This window comes from Electrona antarctica (genome assembly GCF_951216825.1).
Source record: "Electrona antarctica genome assembly, chromosome: 12".
NCBI lineage: Eukaryota > Metazoa > Chordata > Actinopteri > Myctophiformes > Myctophidae > Electrona > Electrona antarctica.
In genome coordinates this window covers 28,068,812-28,085,301 of record NC_136793.1, presented here as the reverse complement: position 1 = coordinate 28,085,301, position 16,490 = coordinate 28,068,812, and positions in this window count along the sequence as shown.

Here is a 16,490-nt window from a genome sequence, read left to right as displayed (position 1 = left end):
AAATCAGAAACATCCAAAAACACACTAAAACAACTCATGACCGCTTATCAGAGTGCCGTCAAGGAGGCAAGAAACTCATACTTCTCTCACTTAATCCGTTCACAAAGTCACAACCCCAAAGTCCTATTTCAGACAATAGATTCAGCAATCGGCTCACCACCTACTCAGCCACTTGAAGCCTCTACCGAAAAGTGCGAAGAACTACTCACTTACTTCACAACCAAAATCGATGCTATCAGACAACAGATCACCCCAGACTCCAGAACACTTACAGTTTGCCCTATCTCCCCTGTTATGCTAACCACCTTCAATCAGGTTTCCTTGCTCACCCTGGACAAAACCATCTCCCAGATGAAATCCTCCACCTGCCCTCTGGATACTATTCCAACTAGATTTTTTAAGGAAATCTTTCAGTCACTCGGACCCACTATTTTAAATATTATTAACTGCTCTCTGCTCACTGGCCTGTTTCCATCCTCTCTTAAAACTGCTTTAATACAACCACTTTTAAAGAAACCTACACTCGACCCCCTGGTTTTAAGTAATTTTAGGCCTATTTCTAAGCTGCCCTTTTTAGCAAAGATTTTAGAAAAGATTGTGTCGAACCAGCTGATTTCTTTTATGAATTTTAACAGCATTTTTGAGGATTTCCAATCAGGCTTCCGTGCATTTCACAGCACAGAAACAACCCTTTTAAAAGTTTCTAATGACCTCTTGTTGGCAGCTGATTCTGGTGACTGCTCAATTTTAATTCTTTTAGATCTTAGCTCGGCTTTTGACACGGTGGACCACTCTATTTTAATCGACCGCCTGGACAAATGGGTTGGCATTAGGGGCACAGCATTAAACTGGCTGCGCTCCTATCTCACAAACAGGAGCTTTTCGGTGGTGATTGGAGAGGCGTCCTCTTCTAAGGTCCCCCTGTCCTGTGGTGTCCCTCAGGGTTCAATTCTGGGTCCACTGCTTTTTTCAATTTATATGCTCCCACTCGGCCAGATTATTCGCAACCACAACATACATTTTCACTGTTATGCAGACGATTCCCAACTATACATCCCACTCAAACAAAATGATGCAGACAATATACCCCGGATCCTTGCATGTCTCTCAGACATTAAAGGCTGGATGAGCCAAAATTTTCTCCAGTTAAACGAGGCAAAATCTGAAGTCCTCCTATTCGGCCCCCCAAACTCCACCACCCTCATCCAGACACAGCTAGGCAGCCTAGGAAATAATGTCAAAACCTCAGCCCGAAATCTGGGTGTGTTATTCGATTCTAACCTCACTTTTGATGCCCAAATAACTAAGGTTGTACAGACATGCTTTTTTCAGTTAAGAAACATCGCCAGAATAAAACCATTCCTCACTTCTACAGATCTTGAGAAAGTAATCCACGCATTCATCTCTTCACGTTTAGACTACTGCAACGCCCTGTACTCCGGACTCCACAAAAAAGCCATAGCCCGCCTGCAACTAGTGCAAAATTCTGCAGCAAGATTATTGACCAACACCAGGAGGTGTGAACACATTACGCCAGTACTGGCCTCCCTGCATTGGTTGCCAGTACATTTCAGAATTGATTTTAAGATTTTATTGACTACTTTTAAAGCTGTGCGAGGGCTGGCCCCAAACTACATTTTAGCTATGTTACAGCCCTACGACCCCACACGTACCCTCAGATCAGCAGGCAGGGGTCTACTGACTCCTTTTAAAACAAAACACATTACCACGGGTGATAGGGCCTTCGCAGCCCGGGCACCGAAACTATGGAATGCCCTACCCCAGAACCTGAGGGATGCACCCTCAGTGGCTGTTTTTAAAAAACTTTTAAAAACCTTTCTTTTTACACAGGCTTTCCCATAGATAGCCTGTTTATTGTTTATTATGTGGTGTTATGTTATTTTATTCGCCTTTTTATTTTTTTTGTTGTTGATTTATCCCACAAACGACCTCTATTGTACTGTATTTTATATGAAATGTAAAGCACTTTGTGAATTTTGTTCTGAAAAGCGCTCTATAAATAAAGTTTATTATTATTATTATTATAATTTGACCCCCTTTCACGCAACACCAGGAAGCTTGGGGATCTGTAGGCCTATATTATACCTTGGGGGCTGGCTCAAAAGTGTTGGCTAACTCTGCTGTGATGCAAGGCTAGCTATCCCCAAGCAGGCCCAAAGGTTTGGTGTTGTAAAGGGTAGGTATAAACCAAGGATCTGGGAGGGGTTAGTAACTGAGATTGAGCTTGGTTCAGCTTCACTCAATGAGCATTACCTATTCATTTTTATTAGTGATTGCTATAGGCAACCAATTGCAAATATTTAGTGTGGATGCTATAGGCAACTACGGTGTAGTGATTGCATCTACAAATGTTTGGCAAGCTAATCCTCACACAGTTTTTTTGAATAATGTCAAATCAACCAGTCAGGAATTCCATTATCACTCAAATATAATATATGCTACTGAACTGAATCCAAAACATTGTTTAGTGGCAAGACATGTCAATGTTAGAACTACAATTGTGTAGTTCTAATTGCTGTCTCTATCCCCCGTAACTGCAATGAGAGCCTACACAAACAAGAATTTCACCCATGTTACTTGTAATGTGATGTGACAATAAAGTTTGACTTGATTTGACTTGACTTGAATATCACTTTAGATATTGACTAATTTTGCAGATATGAAATCATTATTCCAATGTAGACTGTAGATGTCCCACATAATGTGAAGTCACCATACTGTTATGGGAGAGATACGCAAAAGGCAATAGAACTTATTTAATTATGTATATCTTAAAGTTAATAGTAATACATAGTTTCTGACGTATCCAATGTTGTTGTTACTTTCCAAAATTCAGTTTATGGTTTTAACGATCATACAGTCTGTATGACACAGTATGACTCCTAACGTCGTTGAAGTGGGAATCATACAATGTCCCTGAGACCCATCTAAAAGACCACCCCTGGGTCCCGGGACCCATTACATTGAAAACCTATTTATCTCACTGCACAGCGGCAAAAAGACTACTGATTTATTAGGATGATAATCAAAATATGTTGAAAAAGTATAAATATTGAGTAGTATTCAGGTTGATGTGGTCATGTAGTGCAAGAGCAGTCTATTTCTATGATAAATCTGACGCAAAGAATCTACTTAAAAAAATCACAGCTGTGTGAAGTAAGGGGCACTCTTATCATCATAACTGTACATCACTATGCCTATTTGCTCAAACACTGACGTAAAATTCTCCATTCATTGTCAATGGGAATTTAATGTTTGTGTGGACAAAAATAGACACTAAGCCGATTTGCTCAGACACTATACGTAAAATTGTCCATTCATTGTCAATGGGAATTTAATGTTTGTGTAGGTGAAAAATCACACCAGTGTGAAGTGAGGGGCGCTAATATATTAAAGTCTAACTCATGTTGATTAGGTGATGTCATGGTGATGTCAAAACAAACGGTGCAAACACAAACATTAAATGCCATTAACAATAAAGAGACCATATGACGTAAATTTCCCTTCATTGTCAATGGCATTTTTAAAAATCACACCCGTGTGAACTGAGTGGTGCAAGGTCTTATATAGCCTGATCAGCTGTGGTCTGACGTAATGTCAGTGACCATAGTAACCATGCTCATTTTTTTGGGTCCCACGTACAGGTACACACACGTACAGGTACATACACGGGTACAGACAAAGCTGGTTGTTGGAGTGGTTTGCACCACTCAAAAACAAACATTAAACCTGTATATAGGAAAAATCAAACCCGTGTGAACTGAGTGGTGTTAGGTCTTATATAGACTGATCAGCTGTGGTCTGACGTAATGTCTGACGTAATGAAATCACACCCGTGTGAACTGGGTGACCATAGCAACCATGCTCATTTCACCCAGTTAAGTTATGTAAGACCTTACACCACTCAGTTCACACAGGTGTGATTTTTTTTGGTACGAACAGACACGGGTACAAAGCCAGTTGTTGGAGTGGTGAACTGAGTGGTGTAACAAAGCCAGTTGTAGGAGTGGTTTACACCACTCTTTTTGGTACGAACAGACACGGGTACAAAGCCAGTTGTTGGAGTGGTTTACACCACTCAAAAAGCTATGAAAAAGCTATACAAAAGCTATAAAAAAGAGATAAAAAATAGTTAAAAATAGTTAAAAATAGTATAAAAATCACACCCGTGTGAACTGAGTGGTGTAAGGTCTTATATAGACTGATCAGCTGTGGTCTGACGTAATGTCTGACGTAATGAAATCACACCCGTGTGAACTGGGTGACCATAGCAACCATGCTCATTTTTTTTGGTACAGACAGACACGTAAACTAATAAAGCCAGTTGTAGGAGTGATTTACACCACTCAAAAATAGACACTAAGACGCATACAGTATGATGTAAATTCTCCATTCATTGTCAATGGGAATTTAATGTTTGTGCAAGACGGAAATCTACACTAATAGCTAAATATAGGAGGGCGCCCCTCAAAAATATGATCATCATTTTGTGTCACCAATTATATTCTTTGAAATATAAGTATTTTGGCTTTTGGTCTGGGGGGATACAATTATTCTGCAGATTGTGCTCTGTTATTGGTTTGGAAATAACATTTCCACCTTAAGAAAATGTTCTAATGCCCTTGCCAATACAATGAGAGAGAAAGAGAGGGTCTCAGGTGTATTCTTGTATAATTACCCTTGAGAAATTACTCTCAGCACCCCGAATCAAGTTCAATATCCAGGCCCCAGGCTAGGATCTCAATCTTTCTCACGTTCTTTCAATCTCTGCCTGCCCATCTTCTCTGTTCTGCCTTGACACCCCAATCTCCCCTTCTTCATCTCTCTCTCTCTCTCTCTCTCTCTCTCTCTCTCTCTCTCTCTCTCTCTCTCTCTCTCTCTCAGGGGAAAAGGAAAAAAAGGGATTTCATTTCATGGCTCACTTCAGAAGGCTTCTGCTAAGTCCAAACATTTGATTGAGTGAGGTGAATACATTACTAACTAGAACTGCACTCTGTCGAGTGCCTACTTGCTTGTTGCAGACAAGTAGGCCTTAAATGGCCTACTAGTGCGCAATCAGAGCGTGCAAGTGCTGTAGACCGCTATAAACTTTCAGATCTTATCCTCACATATTGAATTATTAGATTTAGCTATTTGCTCTCTTTGCAGCTATACCTTTGAAATACCTTTAACATATGTTGAAGAATAATGATGGTAAGTTTGTTCGACGTCACACTGGAACACGTCATCGTTACGTCACCGTCAACTATACCCTGGCATTGGTACATATATTCATCACGTCATATGCTCATATGTCCATATATGTGTACATGTCTATATGTATGTATATGTAGTTTTCTGAGTGGTTGGTGGTATAATGTGATCGGCTGGGTGGTTTGATGCGTATGTACTTGACACTGAAACGTATCATCATTACGTCACCATCGTCAACCAATTATACCCTGGCATTGGTACATAATCTTCATCACGATTCACGGAAAACATACCTGCACGGTCAGCTTCTGTATGTCCGTATGACATCATATCACGTGCATTCTAAGGGACATTGGTACATATCTTCATCATGTCATGGGACATATGCTTCGTAGCATGACAAAAACACACCTGCACGGTCAGCTTGGGGCCAGCATATGACGTCATAACATGTGCTGGCCCCAAACACGCGCATCGTAGCACCTGACTGTAAACATGACTTGCACGCTCTGTTTGCGCAAGTAATTAAAGGTAGAGAAATTGTCTCTATTCTACACATGCGTGCACGCGCACAATATACAGGTCAAACCCGATATCAGTTTCCTTTGCAATCGTCTGCCAGACCCATATACTCTCATTCAAAACGGATGAGTATTAGTCTATGGGCCAGATCAGAATTCTGTATCACCTAAAACAACAACAACAATATCAACCCAGTCTCACCCAATCCCGGTGAAATAACATGGATTGGCATCAGTACATATTACTAGAAAAACCCCAAATCCGAATTCCCACATTTTTCACTGAAATCCTCCCCTTTAACCACCCTATAGTTTTAGACCGTGACAGAGGGACGTTGTTTCAAGCAAACTTGAGCAACGAGACCCAACACCGAGCGAGCTAGAGCGAGTAGCCATAGCGAACGTTGCGAAGTTTGATTGAGCCGACTCAGCCCCGTCCGAGTTGCAACCCAAAAGGCACAGTAAATAATGTTATGGCGAATGCATCATTTGCCCCAACTGAGATAATGGGATGAAAGCCATGCCTCCATCGCGGTGAAAGTAGTGTAGTAGTGTAATATGTACGGATTTGGGGGTTTTCTAGTAGTGTATGTACGGAAATGCCAATCTATGTTATTTCACTGTGTTAGTTTATTGTTTATTGTTTATTGAATGGATCCCCATTAGCTGACGCCGGTGCGACAGCTAATCTTCCTGGGGTCCATATAAAATACATACAAAAAGTACATAAATACATAATTACAAATACATTCAACAAGATTAAATACATGAAAATACATAATTACAATTTATTCTATAAAATTAAATGCAACATAATAAGAATAACATTATGGTCATGTGGTCAACTGTAACAAGTGTTCCTTTAAAGCATATTTGAAATGTATTTTGTGTTATATTAATGTGAGGTGGTAACATGTTCCAAAATGATATTGATCGATACATAACTGTTTGTTTAAGGAGGTTCGTTTTTGGAGCAGAGAGTGTTAAATGAGCGAGGCTGGCAATTCTGGTGTTATGATTATGTCTGTCACTTGATTTTAATAACTGTTTGAAGAAGTAATCTGGTGTTTGATTAGAAATGATGTGTCTAACAAACATGAGGACACTGCAATGGAGTTTGTTTTTAACAGTTTGGGTGAGATGATCGATCCGTCCGTCAATGATCACGTAGCCTCGGAAACCCAGACGTTGTTATGATCACGTGACCCCAAAAGATCCATTCTGCCGCTCTCGGCTGCACAGAAGGTGGTGCACTTTTCTAATGTCCACACATCAGCCCTAAAGTATACAAATGACATATAGTTTAATGTTGAAAATGGGTGGTATTTCCCTTTAACATCAATCCTTTTCCTATCTTTGCATCCCTTCATTTCCATCTACCCTCTGTTCCCCCCTTTCACTGCTACAGTATGTCTTCCCTCTATGCTGCCCTATTGTCTCCTCTCCTCTACTCTCCTCTCCTCTGCTTTTCCCTACTACAAGATAGAGTATGTTAAGTGTATCAATTATTCTCTTGAGCCAGGTTTGTGTGTTTGTGTGTGTGTGTGTGTGTGTGTGTGTGTGTGTGTGTGTGTGTGTGTGTGTGTGTGTGTGTGTGTGTGTGTGTGTGTGTGTGTGTGTGTGTGGGGGGGGGGGTCTTAATGTTGTGGTTAGATTTACGGTGGCTGGGAGAGCTCTCTTAGGGAGATAGTATAATGTTGTATGGAGGTGCTTGGGTCTAGATGTGGGCCTGTGATGCCCCAGACTCATCCCTCTCTGTCACATTAAGCTACCATTAGCAAGCAAAAGCTAAGAGTAGGGGGGGCTGTGTAGAAACCTTCTAAATTTTGCTTGGTAAACACAAATATGCTGCACAAATGAAAAAAGGGGCAGCCAATTATTGGAAAAGCAGAAGTAATGTGTGGGGTTTCTGGCATGATGTACTACACCACTAGCGATGGTAACAATGAAGTGTCCCTATTATGTGCCGAACATTCAGCAAAAATAGCAGGTCCAAGAGATTTGGTTTACAGGGGAAAAAAATGACCCGCCTGTGCCAAGACGAGGCGGGAACTCGTCTTTCTTTAATTTCATTTAATCCAGCAATTAAAAAATAAATTAAAATTAAATTTCTTTTACTCACATGTTAGACAGCCTACATATGGATCTGAAGCGCACGCGTGCGCTTATTTGCCCTTTTCTGCTCAAAATGAGACAATCTTGGGTCTTTAGGATCTTATAAAACCTGAAAACAAGCTACCGCCGGCCGGTGCTGCCTCTCCATGCCTAATAGCAACAACAACTGTATGGGGGCTACACCACGTGGTTAGTCAGGGAGCTCTTCTTCTCCTTTGGTATTTCGCGCATTTGACTGGCACTGGCCTCACGATCCCGCCTAGTTTAACGGGATGTATTGTGTTAATAAGTACACACATTCCAAACAGTTATTCACCACAAGATATTGCTCAACTTTGGATGTCCTCCTGCATTGTCCCGGTGCCCAAGAAAGGACAGTACACACCAGCATTTTCAGTGACAACAGACAAGCTGTTCTGACGTTGCACATCCTGCTGGTCCTGCAGCAACTATTTGACAAAAAACTAAATAAAAACTATAGTTTTTATAAGCTATGATGACTAAACTACATATATTGACCATTTCAGTCAGTAGTCAGAGTAAAATGTTATAGAAAATAGGAAGGGACTAGAGGAGAAGAGGACTAAAAGAGAAGTGATTTTGGTTGTGCTCGGGTGTTGCGCTAGTCTGAAAATGGCATATCTACAAGCTCACAACGACGCATTTTTATTTTCAGCATGCATTGTTATTTTCGGCATGCAACCAAGTGTAAAATCAGGCATTACGACACCATCAAGATCTACTCCTGAGTCGGCGGTGGCTCAGGAGTAGAGTAGCCGAATGGCAACCGTAAGGTTCCCAGTTCGAACCTGGGCTCCTCCAGAGTTAGTGTCGAAGTGTCCTTGAGCAAGACTCTGAACCCCTAATTGCTCCCGATGAGCAGGTGCCTTGCATGGTTCCCGCCGCCATCGGTGTATGAATGTGTGTGTGAATGGGTGAATGTAATGGACAATCTATGTAAAGCGCCTTGGATAAAGGTGCTATATAAATGCCCAACGCAGCTACCTCCACCTCCTATCAAGCCACCTCCAATCGGGTCGCCTCCACCTGTATAAACCCATCCAACCCATGGTTCTCTCTCTAATTCTAATCCTACTCCCTCTAACATCTCCTTTAACAGGTCCCTAAGGGGGGTTCTTTGTGCCCGGGAGCACGGCGGATCCCCGAAGCCTCCCCACCTCGGCTTAAATTACCCGATGTCCAGCTGGTTCTTCTTTTCGTTAATACAATCTGTTAAACGTCCTCATTTGGTGGTGTGGTCCTTGAATTGAATTTTATTCAAAAGACAAAAAGAAATGTTATCAAAATCAACATTACATGCTGTACTGGTGAGCAACACCAGTACTCCCCAAGGAACTGTGCTGTCACATTTTCTGTTCACCCTCCACGCCTCCACCCTCCACACCTCCAATTCTTCAACTTGCTGTACATGCCACCTACTAGACTATCTGTTGCCTACTTGCCTCCATTGTCAGCTTCATCACTGATGACAACCTTTTTTCTTTTTTTTATAATCTTTTTATTCAGAGTGCCATACAGTCATGAAAAACATGCTTTACATTTCAGTTTACAATATGCACCTCTTTTTTTTTGCTGCCAAACAGACAATATAGAGTCTATAACTGATATGGGAAATAAACAAAAAATAAAAAAGAGAGAAAGGAGGGGGGAGAGGAGGAGGGAAAGGACTCAACGCATCACAGTTCAAGTACAAGTTCAGGTTTGCTACCAAACTACACCGGTATGGGTATAGTTGCAAAGTAATCCATGTGGGGCTGCCAGACATTCCAAAAGTCCTGTTGCCTATTGCCTATAGGAGTGTAACTGGATAGTTCATTTAGCCAGTGTGTAACTGTAGGAGGGGTAGAGGACTTCCAATGTAAGGTAATACATTTCTTTGCTGCTAGAAAAGCTAGGTCAATGTATTTCTTTTGGTGTCTGTCCCAACCGTCCTCCCCGCCCGTGCCAAAAAGGCATAGGCGAGGGGACAGAAATCCCCAAGCAAGATGAAACAGCATCTACAATTGAATGCCAAAATGATGACACAGCACTGCATGACCAAAACATATGGATGAAGGTCCCCCTCTGTTTTTTTCACCTCCAGCAGAGAAAAGACAGCTCACTGGAGGTGATAATAATCACCTCCAGCTCAATGTTGGAAAAACCAAGGAGCTGGTGCTGGACTGTACCGGCAGTGTTTGAAGACTCTGTCCGAGGGGAGGAGTTGGAGATGGTGGACACCAAGTTCCTGGACTGGATCAATGACTGAAGCTGTTCTCCCTGAGGAAGCTCAGGTCATTTAATGTGAGCAACAGGCCCTCCAGATTTTTGTAATGTAGTGACCCCACCACACGCACGCACGCATGCATGCATGCATGCACACGCGCACGCACGAATGCACGCACACTCACAAGAATCTATTTTCTTTACTCTGTGTGTCAGGGATGAATATTCTTCTATGCTGTTGAATGCCATTGGGAGGTGTCTGATGGAACTCAGGCTTAATAATGACCGTCTGCTCTGACTGAATGAAACACAAACTAACACACACACAACTGCATGGCAAATGTATATGGAGACATGTGCTCAATGCGTGGACAAATACAGACACACACACACACACACACACACACACACACACACACACAGTCACACAGACACACACACACACACACACACACACACACTGTCACACACACACACTGTCTCACACACACACACACACACACACACACACACACACACACACACACACACACACAGATGATGTCCTTGAGAGCTAGTGACAGCAGCAAGCATGCATACTAACGAGGCCCACAGCACACACCTGAATTACCTTTATCTCTCACTCTGCGTGTGTGTACTGTATGTGTGTATGTGACTGTGTGTCTGGTGGTTGTCTCGCTGTGAACATGTGTATCTCGGGCCTTTGTAAACTCATCACAGGCATTTGTACCCTCTATATAGCAACCAGATTAGATCTATGCTCATGCTACCCCCACATCCATCCAAGGTCACTTTGCAAACAGCACAGGACGGTAAAGGACAATCAGCATTTGTGGAGCGCAATCCAGAACGATTTACGTGACTTACGACTTAAGATGTGTGAGATGAGAGTAAGCATGAACCCTAGTCAACAAACACCATGGTAGATAGTCACATGCTCGGTAGAGTGTAAAAAAAAAAAACAATGTTGTAGTGTCTCAAAGAAACAGGTAATCATCAAACCTAGAATTTGTCTAAACAACATACTGTACATACTTATATATATAAAATATAAATAAAACAAGAAATATCTGAAAAAGTAACCAACATATTATATCTGCATATAGAAACTAGCATCTATCAAATCTGGTTACATTTGTACACCTTTGTTTCCCCATTGTCGACACGTAGACCGGGGCAGCGTGCATGCGTGTGTACGTGCGTGTGGGTGTGTGTGTTTCGGATGACCATATGACCTCTGCTGTCAAGCCAGTGCTTAATTATTGTGGCCTCTTATGTTCTTATCGCTCATCATGCCCCATCTTCAACAGTGACTCTATATACCCTTATCTTTTCTCTCTCGTTACGATGTAGCAGCAGGCACCGCTTTACTTTATCACACATCTCCTCCAATTAGTTTTTTTAATGAAGCAAGAAGTCACATTAAAAACACAGGAAGTCTAGTTAACACAGCATGACAAACGCAACTGGACCTATGACCCTCTCTTTTTTTCAGTGTGGTGTGCGTGCGTGCGTGCGTGCGTGCGTGCGTGCGTGCGTGCGTGCGTGCGTGCGTGCGTGCGTGCGTGCGTGCGGTATAGCGTAATACACAGAGCTGAAGAAAGATGGGGAATGTGATATAAGGAATATAGAGGACACAATGACTAAGAACAGAATTGACACCAAAACAAAGAGAGAAACAAAAATAGACAGAAAGAAAGCCTAGTAATGTCATTGTCTCCACCAGGCCGAAGGCATGGGGAGAGAGTATGTTTTGCACTCCGTCCGTGTGTCCGTCCTTCCGTCCGTCTGTGAACAGCTAATCTCCGGCACCGTTAACCCGGTCGATGCCAAACTTTGCACACACACTCCCTGGATGCCAACGATGAACCTCTGCCCCACATTTTCCAGAACGGCCTGTTATAGCGCCACCATGAGGCAGCTTTTCACATTTTTTACCTAAAACTGCACCGATCTGCGTGAAACGTTGCATACACACTCCCTAGAGGCCAAGGACAAACCTTTTACCTGCATTTTCCGCATCTGCCTTTTATAGCGCCACCAGGAGGCCGACTTTTGTAAAACACATTTTTTGATATTACTCCTCCAGATTCTGTCCAAAAATCTCACAAATCGTTACACAGTATCTCTATGGTCATGTGCTCAAGTCGGATCTGTCTGATATTTCATATTCCATCCTAATTGCCTATAATTGGCTTACACAGTTTGCAAGATTGCCCCGTTTTGAACAATAGCCTCAAATCATGAACGCAGCATGCAATTTATGTGAAATCTTTCACATATTTTCTTACTAGGCTGAGGAATATATCCCACCCTTTTCACATTGGCCTGTTATAGCGCCACCAACAGGTTGATTTTTGCAAAACACATTTTTGGAACAAAATGCCTCAAAACACATGATCTCTGTAGTCATGTGATCAAGACGAGTCTGTTGGATTTCTCAGATTCTACACTGATTGGCTAAGATTGCCTTCCAAAGTTTTCAGGAGTGGCCCGTTTTGTACAAAATGCTGCACATGTCCTGCTCATCCAGAATTCTATCCTCAGAGATGCTATGAGTGATCTGGCTCTGCATTTCCTCAACAAAATGAAGAAAAAAAAATCCTCCTAAACATTTTGCCAAACATCACACACACTCCTATCCTCCTGGTGGAGACCTGTGCCCGGAAGGGCACTTTTTCTAGTTTAATTCTGTGTCCGTGGTCCTGCTTTTTTAAGATGTACTTTTGCCTGTCTGCAATTATCGAGACTGATAACAGGGGAGGAAGTCTAAATGCCATTGTGACAATGAAACTCTGAGGAGTGTTTATACTCACAGTATTATGCGTGTCTTAAGTACCATGTCTTATTACTTAACTTAAGACCTGGAGGTGTGATCAATGCCATTTGGCTATTCTGAGTGGCCAAATGGCATTGACCACGCCTCCAGGTCTTAAGTTAAGTAATAAGACCTGGTACTTAAGACACGCATAATACTGCCCACAGAGTGAAAATGTTCTATACAGCATACAAAAACAAAAAGCGAATGCTTTAATGTGGGAAACATATTACCCAAATGGCCCTACATCCAATCCGGTGTGTGTGTGTGTGTGTGTGTGTGTGTGTGTGTGTGTGTGTGTGTGTGTGTGTGTGTGTGTGTGTGTGTGTGTGTGTGTGTGTGTGTGTGTGTGTGTGTGTGTGTGTGTGTGTGTGTGTGTGTGCGTGTGTGTGTGCGTGTGCGTGCGAGCATTTCTTTCTTTTCTTTTTTTATTTGAGCAATCAGATATTTTTTCTTTGTGGGGATATTAATAGTCTGGAAAGCAGGAAACAGAGATGCGCATGCACTGCCAAGATGTACAGGGGGATTCAGAGTGTGTGCGGGAGTGGCACACACAGGAAAATGCATTTAACTCTGAGACTTTAAAGATGTAACCAAATGGACCCATTTGTAGGCTACATTGTGAGTGTACAAATGGAGTTACAAATGGTTAAATTAACACAGACTATTTCACTATGTTGGCCTGGGGGAGATTGTATATAACCTGACTCCGCTGATTGCGGCAGTATTGAGTTCACAAGTTCCCTCCTCCTACCTTGATCTGGTGTCTCTCAGGCAGAAACGATGAACCCGGAAGCAAGACAAAAATCTGATATCTCCATAATAATTTCGAGTTGTAGTCCTGTTAGGTTGTGTTTACATTTGCGCTGTGGCACAGCTACAATATTCTCACATTGATCCCGCCTCTAGCGGCCGCATACGGCCGCATATTGCTCCGATCAGCATTTGATCGGAGCGCATTGTCTCTGCCCGAGAGAGACCAGATGGGAGCAGGAGGAGGAACTCACTGCTGCCACCAGCTGGCGGAGTCAGGTTAGATTGTATCTATATTGGCATGATGTTTTGATATAGGTATTGTATTTTATGCATTGTATTTTATGTATGTATTTGTGTTAAGAACCCCCTTGAAATAGAAATGGTTCATCGTAAGGGGTTTATCGAATATATGTGTAACATGAGCTGAAATGTTTATTACTAGAATTTCGCCGCCCTTCGGCCGGCTCATCCTAGAGTTACGTTGCAGCACAATATGGGAAGAAGGAAATTGCGGGATTTGACAGACATGTAGTAACGGATGGGTTATTATTATTATTATGTGTTGTTAACTTGTTTTGTATTATTTTGATTAGTGATGCTGAAATCAAACTGCACACGCACGCGCGTGTGAGTCCGTGGTGGGACTGGGAAATAAATAATGCGCAGATTAAGAACTTGGCAGGCGACTGCGCGTTTTGTGGCGTGTGTGCGTGTGTGTGTGTGTGTGTGTGTGTGTGTGTGTGCCATTTCAGCTGCATCTCGATGCGATCCAAAATCCCCACACACACACACACACACACACACACTCTCTCACTTGTCAGTTAAAGTCCCCCCGCGTTGCAATATACAGAAGTCCTCCACACAGTGTACTGTGAACCCATGTGTCTGCAGTGACACTGCATTGTACGCAGCTGTTTTGTGTTGCAGCGCATGCGCATGTGTGTGTGTGTGTGTGTGTGTGTGTGTGTGTGTAACTTCCGGTGGTGTTTTCGGAAGTCCGAAAGGTAACATGAAAACTCGTGGGTCACGTGGTGGGGTTTGAGCCAATGGGAAGATGTGATGTAGTGTTGCCAGGTCCACGTATTGTAAGCGAGTGGTAAGTAGTGTGTAAGTAGGCTGTAGGAAGTCACGGTTTACGGGCTTGTTTTCTTAGATGTGGCAAAAAATTAGCAACGGTAGCCAATGGGAAAACAGGATGCAGTGTTGCCAGGTCCGTGAGTTGTAAGCGAGTTGTAGTGTGTGTAAGTAGCGTGTTGAATGGCATTTTTTCTGGGCTTGTTTTCATAGACCTGGCGACAGTGTTCTGTGTGTGTGAGTGTGTGCGTGCGGGGGTGTGGGTGCTTGGGGCGATAGTGTTTGTAGTAAACAAATGCATTGCTGGCGTGAGTGTGGAAGGGAGGCGACTTTGGTGGCAGTGCAATGACCATTGTTCCATGGGTGGTGTTGAGGCTCGGCGTTCGGCGCGACATGAGGAGATAGCGGCCAAACGACGCGGAGGGTAAGTGTGTGACGTCACTGCCGTGTGAAGGACGGCGTTGCAGTAGTGAGTAGGGCGGTCTCGTCATGACGTAGCTGTTGACTTTGGGTCCCTTGTCCGTGTGTTGGGTACAACTTCTCGATTGTTATTATTAATATTATTATTATTACATTACATATATGGTTACCTTCCCTTTCAAATACGTCTTAAGAAGAGCTTGATCTCCCCTGTGCAGGAATGCTAGGCACTAAATAAAATACCACACAAGTTTCCATTTCTGCCATCTCTTTGCAGCAGCACAGATATTCTCCTGGATTTCTGCCATCTCTTTGCAGCAGCACAGATATTCTCCTGGATTTCTGCCATCTCTTTGCAGCAGCACAGATATTCTCCTGGATTTCTGCCATCTCTTTGCAGCAGCACAGATATTCTCCTGGATTTCACATCTCTTTGCAGCAGCACAGATATTCTCCTGGATTTCACATCTCTTTGCAGCAGCACAGATATTCTCCTGGATTTCAGAGTGCTGGCCAGTCAGTCAAAGTTCTCTCTACTAAAGACTCTAAAGTAAAAAGTCCACCCGGAGCAAATAAATCCATCCCAACGGATTATTTGATGAAAATAAAGACCAAACTCAGACACCCTTAACCGGAGGTCACAGGCTAATCACAGTGTTAAATATTTACAACTGTATTGATGGTTTTAATGGATGAGTCTGTATATTCCCAAATAACCTTCCAACTGAATTAATTTGTACATATTCTGTTTCTTGGATCAAAAACTGAGTTTTGCTTACAGACGATGTGGAATATCTTTGTGCATGTATATAATTGTGTGAATGTTTATTAATTTTCATTCAAGAGCCTAGGAAGAGGCTTGAACGTTTATTTTATAACCTGAAATTGATAAGAAACATTTGTGAAACAACAGTAGTAAAACAAAAGGACCATGAACAGCAGCCACAAAAGCTACTTTCTTAGATACAGTACATAGATTTTTTATAATTTATTAATTTGCCAATAATGCATGTTATATTTTATGAACATTATCATTTATGTATTTGTGTGTGTGTGTGTGTGTGTGTGTGTGGTATGTGTGTGTGTGTGTGTGTGTGTGTGTGTGTGTGTGTGTGTGTGTGTGTGTGTGTGTGTGTGTGTGTGTGTGTGCAGACTGTGCACGCGCGCCAACTGCCAATATGCAAATTGTTTAATTTAAAATGTTTACCATCTTCTCAGTGCCTTCGTGCCCCGTGATAATGAGAAAGATCACACCTGTGTGAAGTGAGGGGCGCTCTTATCATCGTACATCATCATACATACACCAAAAGCTGGATTTAGGAGGGGCTATCGGCTATTGCCCCTCA